The sequence below is a fragment of the Pleurodeles waltl genome, chromosome 9 (genome assembly GCF_031143425.1).
Source record: "Pleurodeles waltl isolate 20211129_DDA chromosome 9, aPleWal1.hap1.20221129, whole genome shotgun sequence".
Lineage (NCBI taxonomy): Eukaryota > Metazoa > Chordata > Amphibia > Caudata > Salamandridae > Pleurodeles > Pleurodeles waltl.
This window is the reverse complement of record NC_090448.1, coordinates 867,005,178-867,027,763: the sequence shown is the minus strand read 5'-3', so window position 1 is coordinate 867,027,763 and position 22,586 is coordinate 867,005,178. Positions and strand designations below refer to the sequence as shown.

Genomic DNA, 22,586 nt, shown 5'->3' with positions numbered 1-22,586 from the left:
AATGCAGTTGAGAATCACTTTGATATATTTTCCTTTCATTGATGTGACTATTTTTAAACGTGTGCCTCCAACCTACTAATCCCTTTTTAGGAACCTTGTGGTGAAGTAATAATAAATGTCTTCTTTAAACTAAGAAATGCATTCCAGAGATTTTTGTCAGCTCGGTCATTAGTGAAAGCAAAACACTGACACACTCCAAACACCCTTCCTCTACACCCAGAAGGTACTCCCCTACCTGACTCACCTGGGTCAGGTAGTTCTCCCTGGGAACTCATGGCTACAGTCATGTACAACATTACGGCCTAATGTTCCTGCCGTGGGATCATGTATTTTAAATGTATTTTCACTGTGCGCAGTTCTTTGTCTCTACTATGAGAGCCTTGATGGTAGAGTTGTCAAATCAGTGCATGTAGGCAGGGCTCTGTGTTTCCAGTCCTTGCCTTTTACAAATCATTTTATCAAGTGACTGAGGGCCCCACATACTAAACCAGAGCTGCAATCAGAGATGGGCGTGTCAGCAAATTAATAGAGGAAGCCAGAGGCGAGCAAGGGTCTGGTTTGGCTTTAAGAAACCATGCATAAGCCAAGCCATGCAAATACCATATAATTAGGGAGGGCAAAGAGTAGAATGGCAATATCAAAGACTGAAAACAAAGGCCTACACTAAGCCCATAAACTTCAACATATGAATCACATCTCAGGATCCAGACAAACTCTCCACTGGCTGTCCGTGGTTTACATCCTGTCCAAGTGGGGACCCCCACTCTAGCCAGGGTAAGGGAGTCAGACACCTAAGATAACCCCTGCTCACCCCTTGTTAGCTTGGCACAAGCAGTCAGGCCTCTCTCAGAGGCAATGTGTAAAATATTTGCACAAACACATACAGTAACTAAGTGAAAAAATACACAAAGGGACTCCACATTAGTTTAGGAAAATATCAAAAATGTATCTAAATCAAACAAGACCAAAGCAACAAAAATCCAACATACACAAGCAAAGATGTGAATTTTTAAAAGAGAAAAAAAGGAGTCTTAATTCACAGAAATCAATGCATGAATTGTTTTAGCACAAAGTCCCTGGTATGTGTAAAAAATAAAGCTGCTGGGGTGGGCATGCATCCGAAAGCAAGCAAGGCGTCGATTCCCTACTTGCAAGTGAGGCAGTGCATCAATTCTTTCTATGATTGGTAAGCAATGCATCAATTCTTTTGTCGCAGGGAAGGGGTGCATCGACCGATGCCCGGCAGCCTCAGGTCTGTGTGGTAATGTTGAAGATTTGACTCCCATGGACGATGCGTGGCAATATCCTGTCGCACTGCTGCGATGAATCTGGACTGAACCAGCGATTTCACTGGTGCTGCGTCGATTTTTCAGCCACGATGCAGGCACTGCATTGATTTTTCTGCTGCTGATTGATGTGTGTGGAATTTCACCTTGGGTTCATCAGCTTCTCCTTTCAAGGGCACAGGGACTTGATGTGGCACCACTTGGCAGGGTAGGTGTCTCGGCAAAAGAGCCCATGTGCTGACAGATGAAGTCTTTAATGGCTCAGAGACTTCAGAACAGGGGCAAGCTCAGTCCAAGCCCTTGGAGAAACTTCGAAAGCAGGATTTCAGAAAGGAAACTCCAGTCCTGTCACTCTTAAGGCAGAAGCAGCAGCAGTGGCACACCAGCACAGCAAAGCAACAGCAGAGTGGCAAGTCCTCCTCAAGTATCAAGCTCTTCTCCTTGGCAGAGGTTCCTCTTGATCCAGAAATAATCTAAAGTTGGGGGGTCAACAGTCCAATATGTATACTAATTTCTGCCTTTTAAGTAGGCAAACTTCAAAGGAAAGTCTTTGTAATGCACACAACACTGCCTCTTCCTTGGCCTGCCCCAGACACACTCTAGCGGCATGGAGGCAGTATTGTGTGAGGGCAGGCACAGCCTTTTCAAGTGCAGGTGTCAGCTCCTCCCTCCCACTCAATCTCAGGAAGACTCAGCAGGATATGCAATACACACCTCAGCTCCTTTTGTTTCACTGTCTAGAGTGCATTCACAAACAGCCCAACTGTCAGTCTAACCCAGATGTGTATTCCACCACCAGGCTGAGGCACAGACTTGTTAAGCAAGAAAATGCCCACTTTCTAAAAGCAGAATTTTCAAACTTATAATCTAAAAAACAACTTTGCAAAAAGATGTATTTGTAATTGGAGAGTTCAGAGACCCCAAACTCCACATCTTTATCCGCTCCCAACGTAAATCTGCACTTAAAAAGATATTCCAAGGCAATCCCTGTGTTAACCTATGGGAGAGATAGGCCTTGCAATAGTAAAAAACGAATTTGGCAGTAGTTCACTATCAGGACATGTAAAACACACCTGGACATGTTCTACCTTTTAGATACACTGCACCCTGTCGATGGGACTGCCTTGGGCCTACCACAGAGTGACTTACACGTAGTAAAAGGAAAGGTTTGGGCCTGGCAAGTGGGTACACTTGCCAGGTCAAAAAGCAGTTTAACACGTCACACACAGAGGTCTGAGACATGTTTCAAGGGGTACACATGTGGGTGGCACAATCAGTGCTGCAGGCCCACTAGTAGCATTTGATTTACAGGCCCTTGGCACCTCTTGTGCCATTTACCAGGGACTTACCAGTACAACAAATATGCCAATCATGGATAACCAATCATAATCACAATTTACGCAGGAAGCACTTGCACGTTAGCACTGGTCAGCAGTGGTAAATTGCCCAGAGTCCTAAAGCCAGCAAAAACAATGTTCAGCACAGGATCATAACAAGAGCTCAGAAGCCAAAAAGACAGGGGAAACCACGCCAAGAGCTGACAGGTCTAACAATGTTTTATTCACATTTTATTCATTTTAGTAAGGCTGCTTTTTAGCAATGGTTTTTACACAGTGCGCTTCTATTCTAAGAAAGCAAGGAACATGCTGCTAGTTTAGTTATCCTTTCTACCACATATAATCAGTATGTTCTCTCCAAGGCTATGGGGCATGGCATGCTATATACTAGCTTGTGTTGCTCATTCAGGAGTCAGCTTCCACCACTTAGACACAACATAGCATAGGAACTGTACTTCCAATGTGGTATGATTTATTATATAAACAGGGCACTGAACCAAGGAGGGCAAAGAGCATTCCGGCCATGACTATCCTGGGATGCACACTGTGTGACATGCAGCTCGGCTGGAGCTGATCTGACAGCTTCCTGGGGGGATTGCAATCTACAACACAGGCTGATTCCTGACACTTTCCAGGTATGGGGCTGGGCCTGATCCCTTAGATCGGGCTAGGCAGAGGGTTACAACCGCTATGCTCTTAGAATAGACATAGGGTTATGTAAGAGCCTCTAGTACATTCAGAACCACATACATCATCGTTGGACTGTTTATCTTCTTTTCCATGTTCATAATGCTGATTACCTTGCTTTTTTCATCTGCCTGATAATCACAGCTTACTCTTTATATGCTAGATTGCAATTGTTTCAATAAATGTATTGGAGACTAATTTTGAATCTGTTTGTCTATCCTTGGCATGCAGGATAATAGTACGAAAGGGGTAAGATCTGTTTCCACAGCTTCCCTTGGTAGTTGGAGTCTCGTGTTCAGGTTGCCATAGTCAACTTTTACCCCAATGGGTTTAGAGGTTTGGGTGAGGCATTGTGAGCTACCCAGGAGTTAGGCTGGCAGTTACTAACTGTGTGGATGGATGGATTCAGTCTCCCAGCACTTTTCCGCTCTGCCATTCTTAACACGCAGTCCTATTACTAAAGTAGGAACAGCATAACATGGTGCCACCAACGTATCAAGGTCAGATACTTATTTAACAAATCTTCTGAGTAGTTTTCTCTTGTATGCTTAGGGTGCCCTATTTACCTTTTGTACAGAGATGTCCCTGGTGTTAGGGAAATAACCTTCTCAGCTATTTAGTGATCACCTATATTTGTCTGTAGGTTGTTCAAGCTTGAACATTTAAAAGGATACCCCATTTGGTGTTTCCACATCTGAATTCGGTTTTCTAAAAATTGTGAATCCTGTAGTTATTCTAACAAATTGTAGACATGTTGTCATTTACTTATAAATGGGCTACCTAGTGGGGTGGAGATGTCACATTCTTGGTTGAGGCACACAAAGGATACAAAACTGAAATATTTTATTCATGGGTGACCTTTCCTGCAGTTGATGCCAACTCAAATACATTTCATACATACACAGTGGCTAAGCACAATGTAAAGCATGCACCTATTTAGAAATACCTCTAACATATCAGGAATATCAAACTTGGTTCCAGAGCACCCTCCCACATGTTGTTGCACACGTTATATTGGGTCCCCTCAGCAATAATGGGGCCAAATGGCCATTTCTAGCTGCCTACACTCCACATCCACATATACAAAATTTGCAGGCAGCAGATCTGTGCCCATTATTGTAAAATAACATAGTAAGACAATAAAGACACTTAACTCAATTCGTAATGCGAACATTAAATACTGCCCAACAAGGGCTGCTCCAGCAGTCCAACAAAATTTGGCTGCACTGGAGATTAACCCAGTGACTATGAATGCTATTTCAGGGAAGCACCCACTAAACAGGAGGTAAATACGTTTTGGATTGCTCAAAAAACTTAACAGCTGGAAGCAGTGTTTCTCTATACGAGGCCCCAAGACATAGAATTATCACAATCTGCTTGCCATTTGGGATGGTACCCTCTATTGATGGTTATGCTACTTGGGGCTCAGTTTTTGCAGCAATATATGCCCTAACACATGGCACACTATATCTCTTGCGGTTCTACCGAGGGATATTAAAACAAATTCAAAACTAATACGGGGCCGCCCCTGCCCTGGAGATGAAATTAATTTGTAGTTTGCCACAGCATCTTCAATTATTTTTTAAAATATAAAAGGGGAAGCAGCAGCAGCATTGGAGGTACACCAATAGCTTCCATAGTTTCTTTTTATAGATGAGGAACATGAGCTACCAAAAGTAATTGCTGAGATTTATACATGTGTAGGTAGGGATAATTTGGGGGCCAGACCAAACAAGCCACAGTTTATAGATAATCCCAAAAATTATAATACAGGGTTGTGGAATTTTATAAAATATCTACTTGTCCATGGGACAGGTTGCTTCATAAATCTACTTGTCCTGTAAAAAAAAAATCTACTTTTCCTGTTGGTTCCATGTAGTGTGGTGACAAATTATGGCAGGAACCTCAATATACCAGAGATTGAATAATGGCCTTTCTGATTATGCCAGGGCTCATACTATTGAAGGGTTTAAATACAGAAATTCCCTTATTTTGCATCTTTCAGCAGATCTACACACTGGGATTAGAAATAAAGGTAAGCAATACTTCCAGGGTTGGAATGCCCTTTCGAGTCTGTACAAACCTACTAACTTGCATGTTTTAGGGGTTTTCACCAGTTCTTCTCTAATCTTTTCCCATACTGAGAAAGGTTGGAAATTTGCTTGTGATGTGGGCATGAGTAAAACTTCTTCCAGGATTGGGAAGAAGTGATTGGAAAAAGTGAACCTATAAACGTTCAACAGATTTTCGCATGAGCAAACCTACACATTCGTATTTGCTCGTGATAAAATGTAGTTCACAAATATTTTCTGGAGTACAATAACCTAGCCAACGTCTGTGAATCCTTGTAAATTCATTGATGTTGTAAATCTGCATTAATGCAAGGACATATAGGATTAGTGTACTTTTGTAATTTTCTTTAAGAACTGGGCACTTAATTGTGTTCCAAAACTTTCTTTTTGTTTTATTAAAATACTCTCTCTCTCTATTTATTAACTGACGTGACCATGAGTGACCGCATTCTCCTCTTTCCCAAGGAGCACATTGGCACACAAAGTAGTTTTATTCAGTGCCAGGAACTACTGTGGCAAGTAGTACTTTTTAAAACTGAAAAACATTTTTGCTTTTTGCCAATGTTTGCTATGATGGTGAAGGCCCGCCAACTCCCACAACAATAGAGTTTTACAAAACCCTGCCAAAAAACACACACATTGACAAAACCAAAAGTCTGACCACCAATGTCATAATCTTGTTGAAACTGTTCACATTAATTTTTCCATTAGGAATATTTTTTGGGAAATACTAGCATACATCTACACATTTTACTAAATGATGCTTCAAAGAAGTGCTCCCTAAAATTTCACAGCAGTTCTGCAAAACGTTTTTTTTCCTGGTTGAATTGTTAATGACCATTTATTTTGAAAGCAAAGAATCACTCTTGCTTTCAAGCGTCTGCAAATATTTGCATCTACCCAGACAGCATTCTGGGAGCATTATACATAGCTTCTGATTGTTAAACTTTGCAAACATATCTACACATTTTATGCTGCAACCACTGTTAGTAGTGCAGTCCGATTTTACAACATTTTCTTAGAGTGCTCACCCTAATAATAAAGCCTTTGCATTCATGAACCATACATGCAAGTTGGAACAGCATTAGCACATGGACACAAATATGACCTTAACTGCAGACAATGCCCTTCTCTCATCCATACTGTAGCACTGTACACTGGCAGCCAAAGGGTGTGTGCTGCAGGGGGTTGGGCCTACTTGTCCCAAGGACAAAAAACATGAAGACTTGTTGTCCATGACCCAAACAATATGTTCTGGGCATCAGGCTCTAGCAATTGCACACTCTTGGTAATACCAAACAAGCTCAGGGGTCCTCTAAAAAAGGCAGGGACAAACAAAAATGTAATAAAGATAAAACAAAAATACAAGGAGAATCTCTGCAGCCAGGGAGCTCTGAAAAATGCTACAGCCTGCATAACCGTAACCAGTATACTGATACACACCCTTTTTGTTCTTTTTGGGACTCATCAAATAAATGGTCTGAGAGAGCAGGGCGGTCAGAGTGCAGACAAGAAGAGTACGTGAAACCAAGAATGAACTCACAACACTCAGCCGATGTCATTATAAAGAAGGAAGAGAAACTTCCTCAACAAAAATCCCAATTCAAAAAGAAGGTGGTTGCAGGAATTTCAGCCAAATATGCCACACATACTGAGAACACTGCTGAGGAACAGGACATGGGCAGTGACTCTGCTCGACAGTGCAGCAGAGGTCACAATAGTTTGCCAAAATCTTCAAGAGTTTCTAGATGTGAGAGCAACTAGCAGCTATCTAGAAGTCGAAAACTCAGACAGGCGAGTCATCCCTCCGGACAGAGTCTATAAATTGAACATTAAAATTGAGGGGGACAGAATACGCACAATAAAAGTCATTTTCTGGGGAAGGTTAACACTCAGATATGACATACTCGTGGAAGAATAAGACTGGCCACCAGAGTTTATTAGAACCCTCCCACAAAGGGAAGATGTGATTCTACTCTCTTTCTCAGTCCTCGTTCCAGATCAAGTAAAGCAACCTTAAGCCTCAGACTGGGCTCTTCCACAAGCCTGGCATTATACCACAAACTTGTGGGCTGGGATTGGGATTCTCTCCTTCATGTAATACCCATAAGGTCCAGCCTGCCAGTGCAAACACAATAGCCTATACAACAGGAAGTCAAAGCTACCAGGGACTAACTGAACTCTGCGTATCTCCTATGAATAACCTTTGTTTCCCACAGCTAAGCCAGAACATACCTAAAGAACAGTCTTAGATTACAGACATTTAAATAGTTATAGATGCAAATTTCAATACAAAATTCCCATAGTACAGCACTAATAAACAATAATGTCCGCAAAAAATGCAAAACAACCTCAGATATCTCCAATGGCTTTTTTCTGCCAAACCTTTGTGCCTAAAAGCAGGGATGTTACCGCTTTTAGTGCGCTTGGCTCTCACAACAGAGTTTGTCGAATTCCCCAAGGGTATAAGTACAGTCCAGGGCTGTTCTCGGTCTATGTGACATCAATATTGCATGATACTGATTCAGCGGCAATGCCCTATAAAGACGGCATATATCTGACAGATGACTTAACACACATTTAGCCAGAGGAGATTGCATTGTATTGGGATTTGCTTAATATGGCTACAAAGAGAAACCAGAAACTGGTTCCAGTTCTTGGGGTATGAGCTTTAAAATTACATCCACCAAATACCATACAAAACTACAATCCTTGCTAGGATTTTTCAGTTTTGGCAGAACATACATACCTGATTATGCACAATGTATAAAACTACCATATGACTTTATTCGTCCAGATTTTTCCAGTAAACACTGGACACCAGAACACACACAAATACTCAGATCACTGCAGACTGGCATGGTTAAAGCAAAACACTTACACACATTTGACTATAAAACAAACTCGGTCATCCGGATCATTCCATGTGCCACTGGCATTACCTATGTCACATTCAATGAGGGTAACATGCTGTAGATTGCAGGTAAACACATTTATATTCCAATGCTGAAATGTGTTTTGCATCCATTGAATAAAATACTGATTGGAGGTCAGATGGCTGTCATTAAGGAAAGACCACTGACTCAGGGAAAACACATAATTGTTGTGTAACTTCACTACTTGCCTTAGAGGCAGTGACAAAGGCTTGCATTCTAAACGCAAAAGCCTTACATCCTAGATGGATGTAATGGGCCCCTTCCCTGACTGCCACTGATGTAAACTATTTTTTTTGACCCAAAGTTGCAAACTCAAGAGTTCCGCCAATATTAACTGGAGTACGCCATGCCCAGTAACATTATGCCTCTTGCTCAGTATCAATATATTATTTACACTGATGGTTCAGCACAAATTAATGTAGGTACCAAACATCAATACTCTGTGGCTTGCTCAATTGCTTATGGTATTGTGAGGGAAGGAGAACTCCACCCTCAACAGACTTTTACACAGTTCTTTGGGAATTGCACTGCACAGCTAGCTGAACTAAAAGCATTGTTTTTAGAACTGGAAGATACAGATACAGAATTCCTTGCACTTATAGCGAGTGACTCGTACTATTGTGCCCAGACTTTCAATGAAAATCTGCATTATTGGCACAGTAATGGATCAGAGACACTAAAGGAAATACCATCAGACATAAAATGCTATGGAGGAAGGAGGCAGTGTTAAAAGACAAACTGCCACATGCTCATGTAATACACACATTGGGCCATCAACTTACTGGAATACACATTGTAGGGAATTCACTGGCAGATGAAACAACCAAATCTGCAGTTGTTACTGCAACTTTAGTTGCGATTACTCGTTCCCATATGAGGGTAGATGATGAAATACTGGCTCCCGTAAATGCTCTGGCCAATGGTGCCCCTTTAGCCAAAGCATATCCAGCAAAATTTTCCCACCACTTAAGTGCCCAAAACATTTCTTATGTAACATTTCCATGGGTGGGTGATCGTGTTATCCCCAACCAAGAAAGTAGGCTAGAATTAATTCAAGCAGCGCATGAGTGTTTAGTTTCTTCCCATTCTGGTGTGGCAGCTACTATTTCATTACTACAAAAATGCTATGGGTGGCATAGTCTGTCAAGCGGACAACGCAATATCCCCTTCGTTTTGACATATGCCAGCAAATTAAAGGTTCCACCATAAAGTGCCCACTAGAGACACCCCTCTTAGTCTCAAAAAAGCCTCTGCAAAGTGTGTACCTGGGCCATTTTGGTCCTTTAAATTCAGATGGTGCATACAAATATATTCTACTTGCTGTATACTCTTGCTCCAGATTCCTTTGGGTTTGGCCCTAACAATTGGCTGACGTTTGTACCGTTATTAAAGATTTGCAAGGCTTCACCTGACATATGCAGTTGCTACATTCCACCCGGACCAGGGTACTGATTTTGGCTCAAAAGCTTACAGGGATATCAAGGGAACCCTATTTGTAGCTGTGCATTATTCTTCCCCCTATCATCCTGAGTGAAATTTGATAGTGGTAAGAACAAAACAAGACTTAAAGCAATCCTTAAAAGCTAGAGTATTAGGTTCAGGTCATAGATCTGTCTAGAAGATCTTTGCGTAGATGTGCCCCATATGAAGTCCTGTTTGGCATTTCAATGTTTGTCCCAGATCTTGATGGTTATGGCGCAGTGGCAGAAGAAGCTTTTTTTGACATAAATAAAAGTCTCACAGGACCTACAACACTTCTGAGATGGACTTTCTACTATACATGCCGCCACTTTGGGAATGAGGGATTCACCAGCATCTACAGGATGGATTCCAAAAGTTGGGGATCTAATTTGTTAAAAGATTATGGTAAAAAAGGTCTTCGGACCATCATACCGTGCATCAGTGCCAGTTCTTGGAATCCAAGGTACCAGAACTGTGATACTACCACCACTTGCTGGTTGTATAGACAAACATGTCTCCATTGATCAAGTCAAGTTGCATCATGTAGCCGATCCTACACAGTAGACCTGGAGCAGTGATTCTCAACCTGTGGTCCGGGGTCCCGTGGAGGTCCACGGAACCTCATCAGGGGGTCCGCGACTGCTTAGAAAATTAAATAATATTAACTGATTAGGTCCCCAGCTTTGAGTAATGACTCAGTGGGGGTCCCCACATTCCAATAATGATTCAGTGGGGGTCAAAGGGTTCCCATAATGATAGAGTTGGGGTCCACAAAAGTCAAAGATTTGGGAATCACTGACCTTGAGGACTCCTAGGTAATTCCGTAACCCCTCTCACTACCATAAAGGAAAACCTCTTCAAGCATTAAACAATGCTGAAATTGTTTCCTCTCAGCTGGGGAGGGCAGAGAATAAACTTCTGTTGATTCCAATTACCGCTACAAGCACCAGAAATGCACAACACGTAAACCTACAGGCCTCGACTACATCTCAAACCAACAGAGTTGTTTCTGATGAACCACCTTAAGAGGAGTCTACCAGTTCCATTTCACCTGCAGTGGCTCCTGTCTTCACACAGATTGCTTCTGGATACTTCTTCGATATTGACAACGTCTCTTCAAACTCAAGAACATCGCTTCATGGTATACATAACTTCTTCACTGACTTAAAAACACTTATCTTTTCCGTCCATGGTCCTACTTGTGGATTATACTCACACTGCCTGGTTTCTTCTTGTGGATTGGATTTCCAATTGTCTTATTTATTTATGCTTATAAATGTGCATTAACTTCCTGAATGCTCTGCTGTTGAACTGGTAGATGAGGTATTGAAGTCTCACTTGTCTTCCCACTAAGTGCGAACAGACTTGTCCCTTGTGAACATTTCTGCTATTCCAGTTCCTGATAGGATGGTTTGGGACAAGTTCCATATGATATATTTGGCCCCACTGAGATTATTCATGATCTGCATGTTTTTCAAATTTCTATGGTTGATATAATTACACCTGGCGTTGTGTCTGATGACTAGGACATGAAAACTTGAATATTACACTGTATTTGAAAGTGAAGATAAGCAAATTAACTCTGCAAATGATGGTGAAATGTTTTGTTATTCTTATAATGGACACCAATACCTATATAGAGCTAGCACCCTGTTTTGCTTTACTTCTTACCAAGCCAAAATACTCAGACACTGAAAAGAGTCAAAAAGAATCTCTGGAATGTGATTCTTAGTCTAAAGAAGACATTTATTAAATCACTCTGCAAGGCTCGTGAAGGAAGGTCAGTACAACTGAAGGGGCACCTTTGAAATGTGCACAACAATAAAGTGAGAACATGTACAAAGAGTATTCAATCTATAAAGAGCAAATATATACATGCAAAGATACAAATACCTATATTATTAAATATATATATATATTTTCATACACAATGCAAAGCAAATAATAAGTAAAAATTAATCACCATGGGGCCCATCTGGTCCTTCATCTTTCTCTCAGTAACTTCAAGCCGTGGATCCGGGATTGGCTGCTAGAGAGAGAGATCTCTACCCTCATGGGGTGTCAGGCATTCGACGTCAAAATCCTGACCGAAGTCTCTGAATCTCCCACTGTCAATCCTGGGTCTCTTATATACCTTAAACAAGCCATGGGGGAAGAGTTCTAGAAAACCTCCCCCCACTCCCTGTTATTCAAAGCTACTTCAGGTCAGCTTTGAAAGAAACACGTTGGAAATGGCCAAGTTTCCAAGGTGTCCCTCCCCAAACTAAACGGTTCCCGGCTGTACCATAAACATCATCCTAGTACATCCTTATCTTGCTGACTGACTGACTCCTCCACGTTATGTTCTAGCCCTTAATAAGAAAGAACACGCAGACACGCTGAATAAAAATAGGAACGAGAAAACATGTTGCATAACATGTTTTGACTGGAAAAATACTTGTACCTTTAATGTGGTGGTGAAGCTAAGGCTAAGCTGAATACAAAACGGAGTCTGTAACTTGTGACCACTAATGTAACGGTGGACAGCTAAGCCAAGTGCAAAGTGGTGAGACACGGAGTCAGTGGTCAAAACACAAATATCACTACACACCCAACATACAACTTTAAATTACACACAATGGAAACATTGTCCCACTGCATCAGTAGGGAGTTCCAAAACATATTTAGACAAATTAACATATTTTCTGGGCATGATACTAAAGATCCTGTATCATATTATTTCAAATTACCATCAACAAAAACAAGGAAAAATATGCTGACTGCTAGTAAATTAATTTATTAATTTCCCAACCAGCCATCAAGGGACATGAGTATTAGACTCTGTTTGAGGAACAAAAGATTGCCAAGTACAGGGCATGGATGCCTTATTTATAGCATGTCTGATTCAATTACATATGATTTTTCTGAACAACACTGTTCCACAGACAACTTGCTTAGGTATAGCAAAATTTAAAGATATGAATGTGCCCAGTATTCATTCAATTGCAAAGTTTGACAATTGGCAAAGCTTAGTAAATTACACAGGCGATCAGCTCAATGGTATGGTTATAAATGATACATTTAATTCTACACTTTCAGGTCCCAACGGGTGGTTGTTGTGGCTAGTGGACAGAAATGGTTGTCATGCACATTTTATAAACTCTACACTGGGTCTTATAGCAAGCAGATGTGACCTTTGTTATGGTGAGGCACAACACGCAGGGAATGTAACTACATACAGTGTGGGAAAGTCATGCCAGCAATGGTTACAACATTCCACATCAACACCTGTAAACAAACACCTCTCTCTCCTCTCTGAGGACATGGATTGGCAAGATTTGTTGTTAGGTCATATATCACCATGCTCCAAAAGATGATTCTTATATGCAATATACAATAAAATATGGAAGCTTTCTCAAATGAAAGCTGCTGCTTCTTTAAGGCAAGTAGATCAGGCAAACTTAGAGAATTAGCTGTTGTGGATAATGGTATGAGTACATTGCCCACTCGCATTGACACACTAAACAACATTATGTCATCTGCAATAGACATTATACAAAATTATGTCATTTTTACATTATGGACAGAGTCAGCTTAGGTCCATCATTCAGATGAGCTGCACTTTACAGGTTCTGAAATCGAACATATGCCCTGGAAGCATGTGAAATCAAAAGAGTTATTTTCACCATTTAACCTAACACGCAAACAACAGATAATGGCAAACAAGGCTGCAACATATACAATGCTGAATGTAGACACGTTAGAATAGTTGACTATTACAGTGTCTGAAACACAGGCATCAATGTAGTTAGTACATGAAGTAATCTTCCCTGCCAAATCACACTTTTCCTTTCACTTTGTCTTTGAAACATTTTACAGTGGGTAGATGATTTGAAGCTTTAGAGAAGTGTTTTCTGCATGAGGTGTGGGATCTGCCTTTTGTTTATAAATGTATGAGTGGGGGAAGGAATTATTTCTCAGTGGCAGTGATTTGTAAACAGGTGACATTGCATGGCATTTGTAACACCTGAAATAGCTAATTTAACAGGTTACTTGAAGGGAGTTCCCGTACCCTTGATTCACCCAGTGTTTCAGTTACTTTTGAATGGAAGTTACTAAATGATGAGTGATCAATGCTGCTGTGGGATGAGAGCAGGTGTCCCATATGTGACTTTGGTTTCTCAAATGCTGAACTGCTGTGGAAATGTGCTATTCCCCTCCACCCATGAGATTAGGGTAGCAAGTTTATGGTCTTCCATTCCTACCTTCAATGTAAACCTTGACAATCTGAGCACACTGAAAGCACTTTTGTTCCAAAAACACACTGCACATACGTCTGCCAGTAAAAAAATTCAAATTACAAGTGGCAATGCCATCTGCTGAGATACAGACACTTTTAAATACTAACTTTTAAAGGCACTTCAGTGCACTTGTGAGATGCTTTTTTAATGCTTTCAAACTGCATGTGTTGTGCAATTTTTTACATCAATTACGTCTGGTTTTGTCAGCACTTTACTAACTGTTTTGGAGTGGTACCATCATTCATCCATTCACTATTTTCAAATGTTTTTGGAGGCATACTGCTTGAATTGCCATTAATTGGCGGCCTTATGCTATTGCCATTTTGCTCCAAAATGGATGTCCCATTTCCAAGCCAAATGGTGGAGGAGCTACGACACTCCCAGCTGTGTCATGAATGCATGATATGACTCTTTGGAATATGTTTATTCAAGGAATTAAATAACAACTGGTCTTTGTCATTTTGACTAGTTTGGTTTTACTGCATGCAGCTTGTATTCTGCTGTGTTTGGTGCCCTTTCGAGGGTGCACTGGATGTGCATCTTGTGGAGTAAATGATACTATCTACCGACATCCATCTTGTGATGCACCCGATGAGGGTTAATTTCTGGAGATGTCCTATGAGACTAAGGTTATTCCAAGACACCTTATATGAGCCACCCAGCTTGGATATGGATGCTACTGCTCCTATGATGTTTCCGTCTGGCTCTACAAGAGCAAGCATTGACCAGGATGCTACTTCCTCAGTGGGGGGCTAAGACCTCCGATAATGTTTGATCCTTCGATTTCCTCACCAAGGCTTTAATGGTTCTGTCATGGTTCTATTGGATGCAGAACCCTTCTTGAACTCCCTTTCAACTGATGTGCTGGATGTATTGCTTTTAGAATTCTAGATGTGTTATTGTTCTGTTTGTATTGTTTCTAGTATTTTAGAATGGGTTTTTAGAATCTGTTTACTATAACTGGTAAGGGAAGGGTGTTGTGAGGACCTCTAGGACCGAGGTTGGTCACCCTTCTTTAGCTGTTTTACAGTTCATGTTTTATTCAGATTTTATTCATTTTAGTAAAGCTGCTTTTTAGCAATGGCTTTCACAGATTTTATAAATTCGCTTTTATTTTAGGAAAGCAAGGAACATGCTGCTCGTTTAGTTAGCCTTTACATGACATATAAACAATACTTTCTGTCCAAGGCTATGGAATGCAGTACGCCATATGCTGGCTTGTGTTGCCCGTTCAGGAGACAGATTCTATCCTCTAGACACAGCATTGCATCAGAACTCTACTTACAATGTGGTACAGTTTATTATTTAAACGTTGCTCTGACCCAAGGAGGGTAGATGGCATTTCAGCCACAGCTATACTGGGAGGCATGCTGAGTGACATGCAGCTCGGCTGGCGTTGATCTGCCAGCTTCTTGAGAGGATTGCCATCTACACCACAGGCTGATTCCTGACAAGCTTTCCAGGTATGGGGCTAATACTTTAGGCCAGGCAGAGGGTTACAACCGCTATGTGCTCAGAGTAGAAATATGTTTAGCTAGGAGTCTCTAGTACATCTAGAACCACATCCATCTTGGTTGGACTGTTTATCATCTTCACCATGTTTGTAATGCTAATTACTTTGCTGTGTTTCATCTGCCTAATTATCGCAGCCCACTCTTTATATGTTAGATTGTGATTATTTCAATAAATGTATTAGGAGCTTATCTTGCATCTTATTATCTCCTCTTGGCATGAATGAGTAATAGTACAAAAAGGGTAAGATCGTTTTCCACAGCTTCCCTGCGGAGTCGGAGTCTCACATTCAGGTTGTCATAATGACCTTTTACCCCAATGGGTTTGGAGGTTTGGTTGTGGCACTGTGAGCTAGCCAGGAGTTAGGCCGGCAGTTACTAATCGCGTTGATAGATTCAGTCTTCCACACTTTGCCAGCCGGCTGTCCTAAGCATGCAGTTTTATTACTAAAGTAAGAACTGCATTACATTTCTTATTCTGTAGAGTATATAGATGATTAATATGGAATCCTAATTTCCATCTGTATTCGAGCCTAATGACATATCCAGCTTTTGATCTCCTCATATAATTCAGAAAGACGCATAAAGAGTATACTGCTACTGTATCTGTTTACATCTCTCCCTAGACATATAGTAGAATAGATATATATCTGTATGAAAGAATAGAAAATTCAGGTGGTTCACATCATATTAGAAGTGCAACCACACCGTCAAAAGACGGCAGATTGGGCCATCGTAGTGATGGAAAACCTGACAAATGGGGGAGAACTTAAAAAAATATATATTAAAATCCAGTGTACGTCATGCCCCTTCCATAAATAGTGCGAAAAGAGGTGTCTAATGTTTTAACCATCTTTCAGGGTTTTTCTCAAAGGTAGACGGTTAGTTTCAAGTATTGTATTTATATTCTACTAATGACTTACAATTATAACATCATTCCACCAGTGACGTGGTTCTAAATCACACTAAAAAGACCATCTCTGTTCCCTGAGTGTGTTGGTGAATAACAGTTATGCCAATTCATCATCATATATACCTAATTCTGGCAGCTCAGTATATATTTCAACCACTATAAGTCACCTAATACCTCAAATGCATGCCCTCACTCAGCAGACCATTATCAGGCTAACTCACAGAGTGCAATGTACTTGCGTTTTTTACATATCATTAAATACATAATTCTTATAAAGTGCAGTGCAATTTTCGTCTCAAAACTCCAAAAAGAAGCAACAGCAGCTGGATTATAAGAATACACAAAGTCCTTCCTCTTGGTTCAGTCCATGTACACCCTTTTCATGAGACATACAAGAAAGTTATCATATATATGAAGAGAAAGAATACATTACAGAATACCGTGTAATATGTATGATTCTGCACTTCCATCGAGGACTTCTGGTGACATCAATATCCACGAGAGCAATGGACAAATGATTTAAACATGGCAAAAGGGATGTAATGCATATTACCCGTTGATGGAAAAAGACAACAAAAACGTGCCATCTCGGTGGCCAGACAACTTTTTAAATTTTGTATGGCTGACAACTGTGTTCTCATCAAGCTACATCTTGGAAAACATATTGAATAAGAAGTCAAAAAAGGAAATTCACAATTTCAAACAGAAACACAAACCCCACTTATTCTAACAAAGTGCTCCTTTCTTTATCCTAGACCTCTGGCACCAATCCACTAAAACACGTTCCTATTGACACACTAGGTTGGAAGCGTTCTTTAGGAGTGTTCCGTTTTCATCCTCTCCACATAAGAGACACCATGATTCTTCATCTCAGGTTATATCCATAAAAGACAAGCATTAGTACTATCAGGTATGAGGTTAATTCATGGCTCACATCTCGGATGGAAACAAAGTGCACCAGGATCAAGCTTATCAGCTACTTTAAGTATTCACTTTCATGAGTAGGGTGACTAGTTTGTCTGAATCTTCAGACAGTATAACTCCAACGGAAAAAAAACATAACATGCACTGACTGAATAAGGTTAAAAAAAAACTAAATAAATAAAAATTGCTGAATTGAATCTGAAAAAGACTTCAATTGTTGGAGGTGCAAAAGGTTGAAACTAGCCTCACACAAATGCTTGTGAATTTCTCAGTGGCAGATGCTTAAAGCAAAGATGTTTAGGGAAAGGTTTATTTTGCATTTGTAAAGGACCCATTGCAGCAGATTTTCTATCTGGGAGCCCTCATGAGTGGATCAGGGAAAATCATCAATCAACATGGTGAAAGCATTGTTTGACTACGGCTCTTCGAACTTGGTATTCAGGAAACTAAAATGGATTCCGTAGCAATAGCTTTCAATCACCTCGTTACATTATAAAACGTTACTGTGTTCTAAAGCAACTGGTTAAACAAAGCCATTATGGTGAGAAACACACTTTCAAGAAACAGCTGGAAATCATCTTGCACGGTCTGCATTGACTGGTGCATCAATACATGTTGTCAGTGACCTTGATAGAAAAGAAACATTTACATCCGAGAAAGTCAACTGTTTACACGAAAATATCTTAACTTTTTATTTTTAAACAATATTGGACCCAAAACAAACATTAAGTGAATCAGACAACATAGTGAGCAGAAGGACTAAGACACAACATGCGGAGATCCGAAATCCCTACTGCCCAATTCTCGGGAAATAATGTTTGGGGTCATGGAAGACACATGTCATGTTTATTTTAGCCACAGGCAAACAGGCCCAACGCTCTGCAGTGCAAATCCTTTGGTTGCCAGTTTAAATTTCCACAGCATGGTTGGGGGGGATAGAAGACTGACTTCCACCAGTGCAAAATTTGTATCCATTAATACAGGTTGTTCAAAACAGGATACATAATTCATTAATTGAAGTCTTTACTATTAGGGTGAGCACTCCAAAGAAAGGCAGTGACCTGTAAACTCAGCTTGCTATATTGATAGTGGTTCTAATATAAAAACAAGTACACTTATGCAAAATGTAAAAATGTATGGCTATTTGTAACCCTCCCAAAATACTTTCTGATTATATGCAAATGCATGCAAAAGCATGAATGCAAGATCGATGACTGTATACTTTCATAATATAATGTACACAAAAAAACTGCAATTTGAAAAACAAATACATTTTGCTCAACTACTGTGCAAGTTTAAAGAGAACTTTTAAAACCATTTTTTTTATGTACCACATAATAAAGCCTGTTAGATACGTGCCAATATTTAACCAAGCATTGGTAAAGTCAATTGGTCTTGCCTATGCAAGGGCACAATGTGTTTTAATCATCTGGTACACCGGTGTGGATGCTGTTCAGCATAGCTAAAAGTTAGTGGGGTGGGGTGGGGTAGATTTTCGTAGAATGGAGTGGGGTGGATTTAAGTTTAGCAGATTGGAGTGGGAAGATTAACATTGTAGATTGGAGTGGGTAGATTGAATTGGGGTAGACTGGATTGAAGTGGAAAGATAGGGGTAGATTAGAGTAGGTTGGCTTGGAGTGCCGTAGATAGGAGTAGGGTAGATTTGGGTAGAGTGGAGAGGGATATTATGGGGTAGATTGGAGTGGATTGGATACTAGGGAAGAGTGGACTGGAGTCAGGTAGACTGGAGTGGAGTGGGGGGATTATATTAGGGTAGAATACAATGGAGTGGGGGTAGATTTAAGTAGTTGAGAGTGGGGTAAACTGGGGTAGATTAGAGTGGTGTGTGGTAGATTGGGAATGAGTGGGGTAGATGGGAGTAGATTGGAGTGAGGTAGACTGGAGTGGAAAACATTGGAGTGGGGAAGTTGGGTAGATTGAATTGGGGTAGACGAGTCGGGTCGAAACTGGAGTGCAGTGATAGAGACTGAAGGAGAGTAAAGTGGGGTAGATTAGGGTGGAATGGAGTGTGGTAGACAGAAGAGGGATGATTGGAGTTGGGTTGTCTGGAGTGGAGTGTAGTGGGGTAGATTGCAGTGGGGTGGGTGCAGTGGGGTAGATTAAGGAAGGATAGATTGTTGTGGGCTGGCATGGAGTGGGTTAGATTAGAGTGGAGTGGGGCAGATTTGAGTGCTGCGTGGTACAGTGGGGAAAATGGAGTGAAGTGGAGTGGGGTAAACTGGAGTAGTGTGGGGTGGATTAGGATGGGGTAGACTGGAGAGGGGTAGATATGTAGTAAAGTGGAGCAAATCAGAGTGGAGTTGTTTGGAGTGGGCTAGACTGGAGGTGGATGATTGGAGTGGAGTAGTTTGGATTGGGCTAGAAAGCAGTGGAGAAAGGTGGTAGATTGAACTGGGGAAGACTGAGGTGGAGTGCAGTAAATTGGGGTAGATTAGAGTGGAGTAGAATGGAGTGGGGGGGTGGAGTGGGGTAGATTGATGTGGGCTATATTGGGGTAGACTGGAGTGGAGTGTAGTGGGGTGGACTAAGCAAGAGTGCAGTGGATTGCGGTGGATTGCAGTTGGGTCAATTGGCGAGGGGTAGCCTGGAGTGCAGTGGAGTAGATTAGGGTAAAGCGGGGAGGAGTGGAGTGGGCAGATTATGTGGTTTATGGTAGGGTAGAATAGAGTGAAGTGGGGTAGACTGGAGTGGAGTGGGAGAGATTGGTGTGAGATAGATAGGAATGGAGTAGTTTGGAGTGGGTAAATCGGAGTAGAGAAGATGTGGGGTAGATTGGGTTATGGTGGGGTCGATCGGAGTGGAGTGGAATAGATTTGGTGGAATAAATTAAAGTATGTTGGAGTGGGGTGCTTTGGAATGTGGTAGATTTGGTTGGAGTGGGGTAGGGTATATTAGAGTGGGGCTGAGTGGGTTGGATTGGGTGGGTGGACTAGACTGGGTTGGAGTGGGGTTGATTTGAGTGGCATGTGCTAGACTGGAGTGAAGTGGGGTAGATTGGATAGAATGTAATGGAGTGGGGGTAGTTCTGAGGTACAATGTTGTGGGGTACATTGGGTGCATTGGAGTAGGTAGATTTGACTGAGGTAGATTGAGGTAGAGTGTAGTGGGGTAGACTGGAGTAGAGATGGATAGACTGGAGTGAGCTAGACTGGAGAAGAGTGGAATGGGGTAGATCGGAGTGGAGTGGAGTGGGGTGGGGTAGATTAGGGTGGAGTGGGGGGAATTGGGTGGATTAGAGTAGGGATTGATTGAAGGGAGTGGGGTAGAGTGCAAAGGGGTATATTTCAGTGGGGTGAAATAGGTAAAGTGGGGCAGATTGGGGTAGATTACATTGGAGTAGATAGGGTTAGGCTGGAGTGGGGTAGACTGGAGTGAAGTGAGGGTAGATCTGAGCGGAGTGTGGTAGATTGAAGCAAAGTGGAGTTGGGTAGATTTGAGTGGGGTGTATTGAAGTGGGGTAGCTTGGAGTGGGGTACACTCTGGTGAAGTGGGGTAGATTAGAGTGGTGAGGAGGTAGATAGGTAGCAGTGGAGAGTGGAGGGGGAACATTGGACTGCAGTATATTGGAGTGGAGTTGAGACGTGGGGTAGATTGGAGTGGAGTCGGGCAGATTGGAGTACAGTGGGTTGGATTGAAGTGCGGTAGACTAGGGTAGGTGATCTGAGTGGAGTGCAGTAGACTGGGGTGGAATAGGGTACATTGGATTGGGATGGCGTTCACTGGGTTAGACTGAGCGTATTGGACTAGAGTGAAGTGGAGTGGGGTAGATTCGAGTAGAGTGGTGTAGAGTAATGTAGACTGGAGTGGGCAGAGTGGAATCGGGTAAAATAGGGTAGAGTGCAGTGGGATGGATTGGATCGCAGTGGATTGAACTGAGGTAGGTTGGAGTGGGGTGGGGTAGGCTAGGTTAGTGTGGGGGAGGTTGGAGTGTTGTGGGGTAGACTGGGGTGGGGTAGAGTACAGTGGGTAAACTGGGGGGGTAGACTGGACCTTGGTAGACTGAACTGGGGTGGAGTGGGTTAGATCAGGGTGGTGTAGAGTGGGGTAGATTGTAGCGAAGTGAGGTGGGGTGAACTGGAGTACACTGGCGTAGAGTGTAGTGGGATAGACTGCAGTGGATTGGGGTAGATTGGAGTTGGGCAGAGTAGGGTGGGTGGAGGAGTGTACAGTGGGGTGGCGTAGAGTTGAGTGGCATGTTGTGTTGTGGAGTGAGTGGCGTGGGGGTCGAGTGACGTGGCTTGTCACAGAGTGTCTTAAAGTGGAGGGTTTAGAGAGGAGTGGCCTGTCGTAGGATGGAGTGTTGCAGAATGGAGTGGGTGGCATAGAGTGAAAGGACATAGAATGGAGTGGAGTGGCATAGTGTGGAGTATGCTTGATGTGGTAGCGAACTGCCACTACAGACAACACACTTTCAGAGGAAATTACCATTACATTGGCACCAAAACACCGTTTTTACTGTACACAAAAGATAAAATGTGCAAATGGCATCACCTAGTGTATTGATGTGTTTTGATTGTGTTCAAATTCTTGTTTCCACCGCACTGCAGAATTATAAAAAGTGCTTCTTTGATACAAATTCTGATTTATTGTGAAACATAATCACAGTTCATTTTTAGGTTGAATGTTTGCCAAAGACCTCTTGAAGACAGTCAGAACCCAACCCTAGATGTGCATTCCGCCCTTTGCTTACCATTGGCTTTGTGTTTGTGACTCACAATTTCTGGGATTGCATTTTCTGGCTTTATTTGCTTTAGCCTGTCAGCTTAAGTTTGTCCCACCCATTGCCCAAACTTTGTTTATTATTGTCTTCCACAAACTAGCTTTCTGTTAACAGGCTTTTAAATATTTCTCTTACCTTGTCACATTTGCTGTGTATTCAATGACAGAGGTCAAATGTCAGGCTGAACAGAACACCTGTTCTTTGTCAACCTTTATTGCTACTTCACTTTGTGAATGATCAGAACGCTTGTTCTGTGTCAACTTGCCAGAAGGGGCAAGTAGGTCCTAAAACTAGCTCAGCCTGATAAAATATAACTCGCTTTAGCGAGTGGGTGAGTAGATTTTTCGAATCAATAAGAAATTTGCTTGAATTTCAATTATGGTTATTCAGTCTATATGCATAGAACCATGTGTGAAAATGCATAGTACACATTAACAT

At 41.7% G+C, this 22,586-nt stretch overlaps 1 protein-coding gene across 7 annotated transcripts in view; it reads right to left on the bottom strand.

Annotated features, from left to right (window-relative positions):
• The window catches only part of ZC3H14 (zinc finger CCCH-type containing 14), a 223,213-nt gene that overhangs the window by 199,452 nt on the left and 1,175 nt on the right, over nt 1-22,586 (bottom strand). The window lies entirely within an intron of this gene.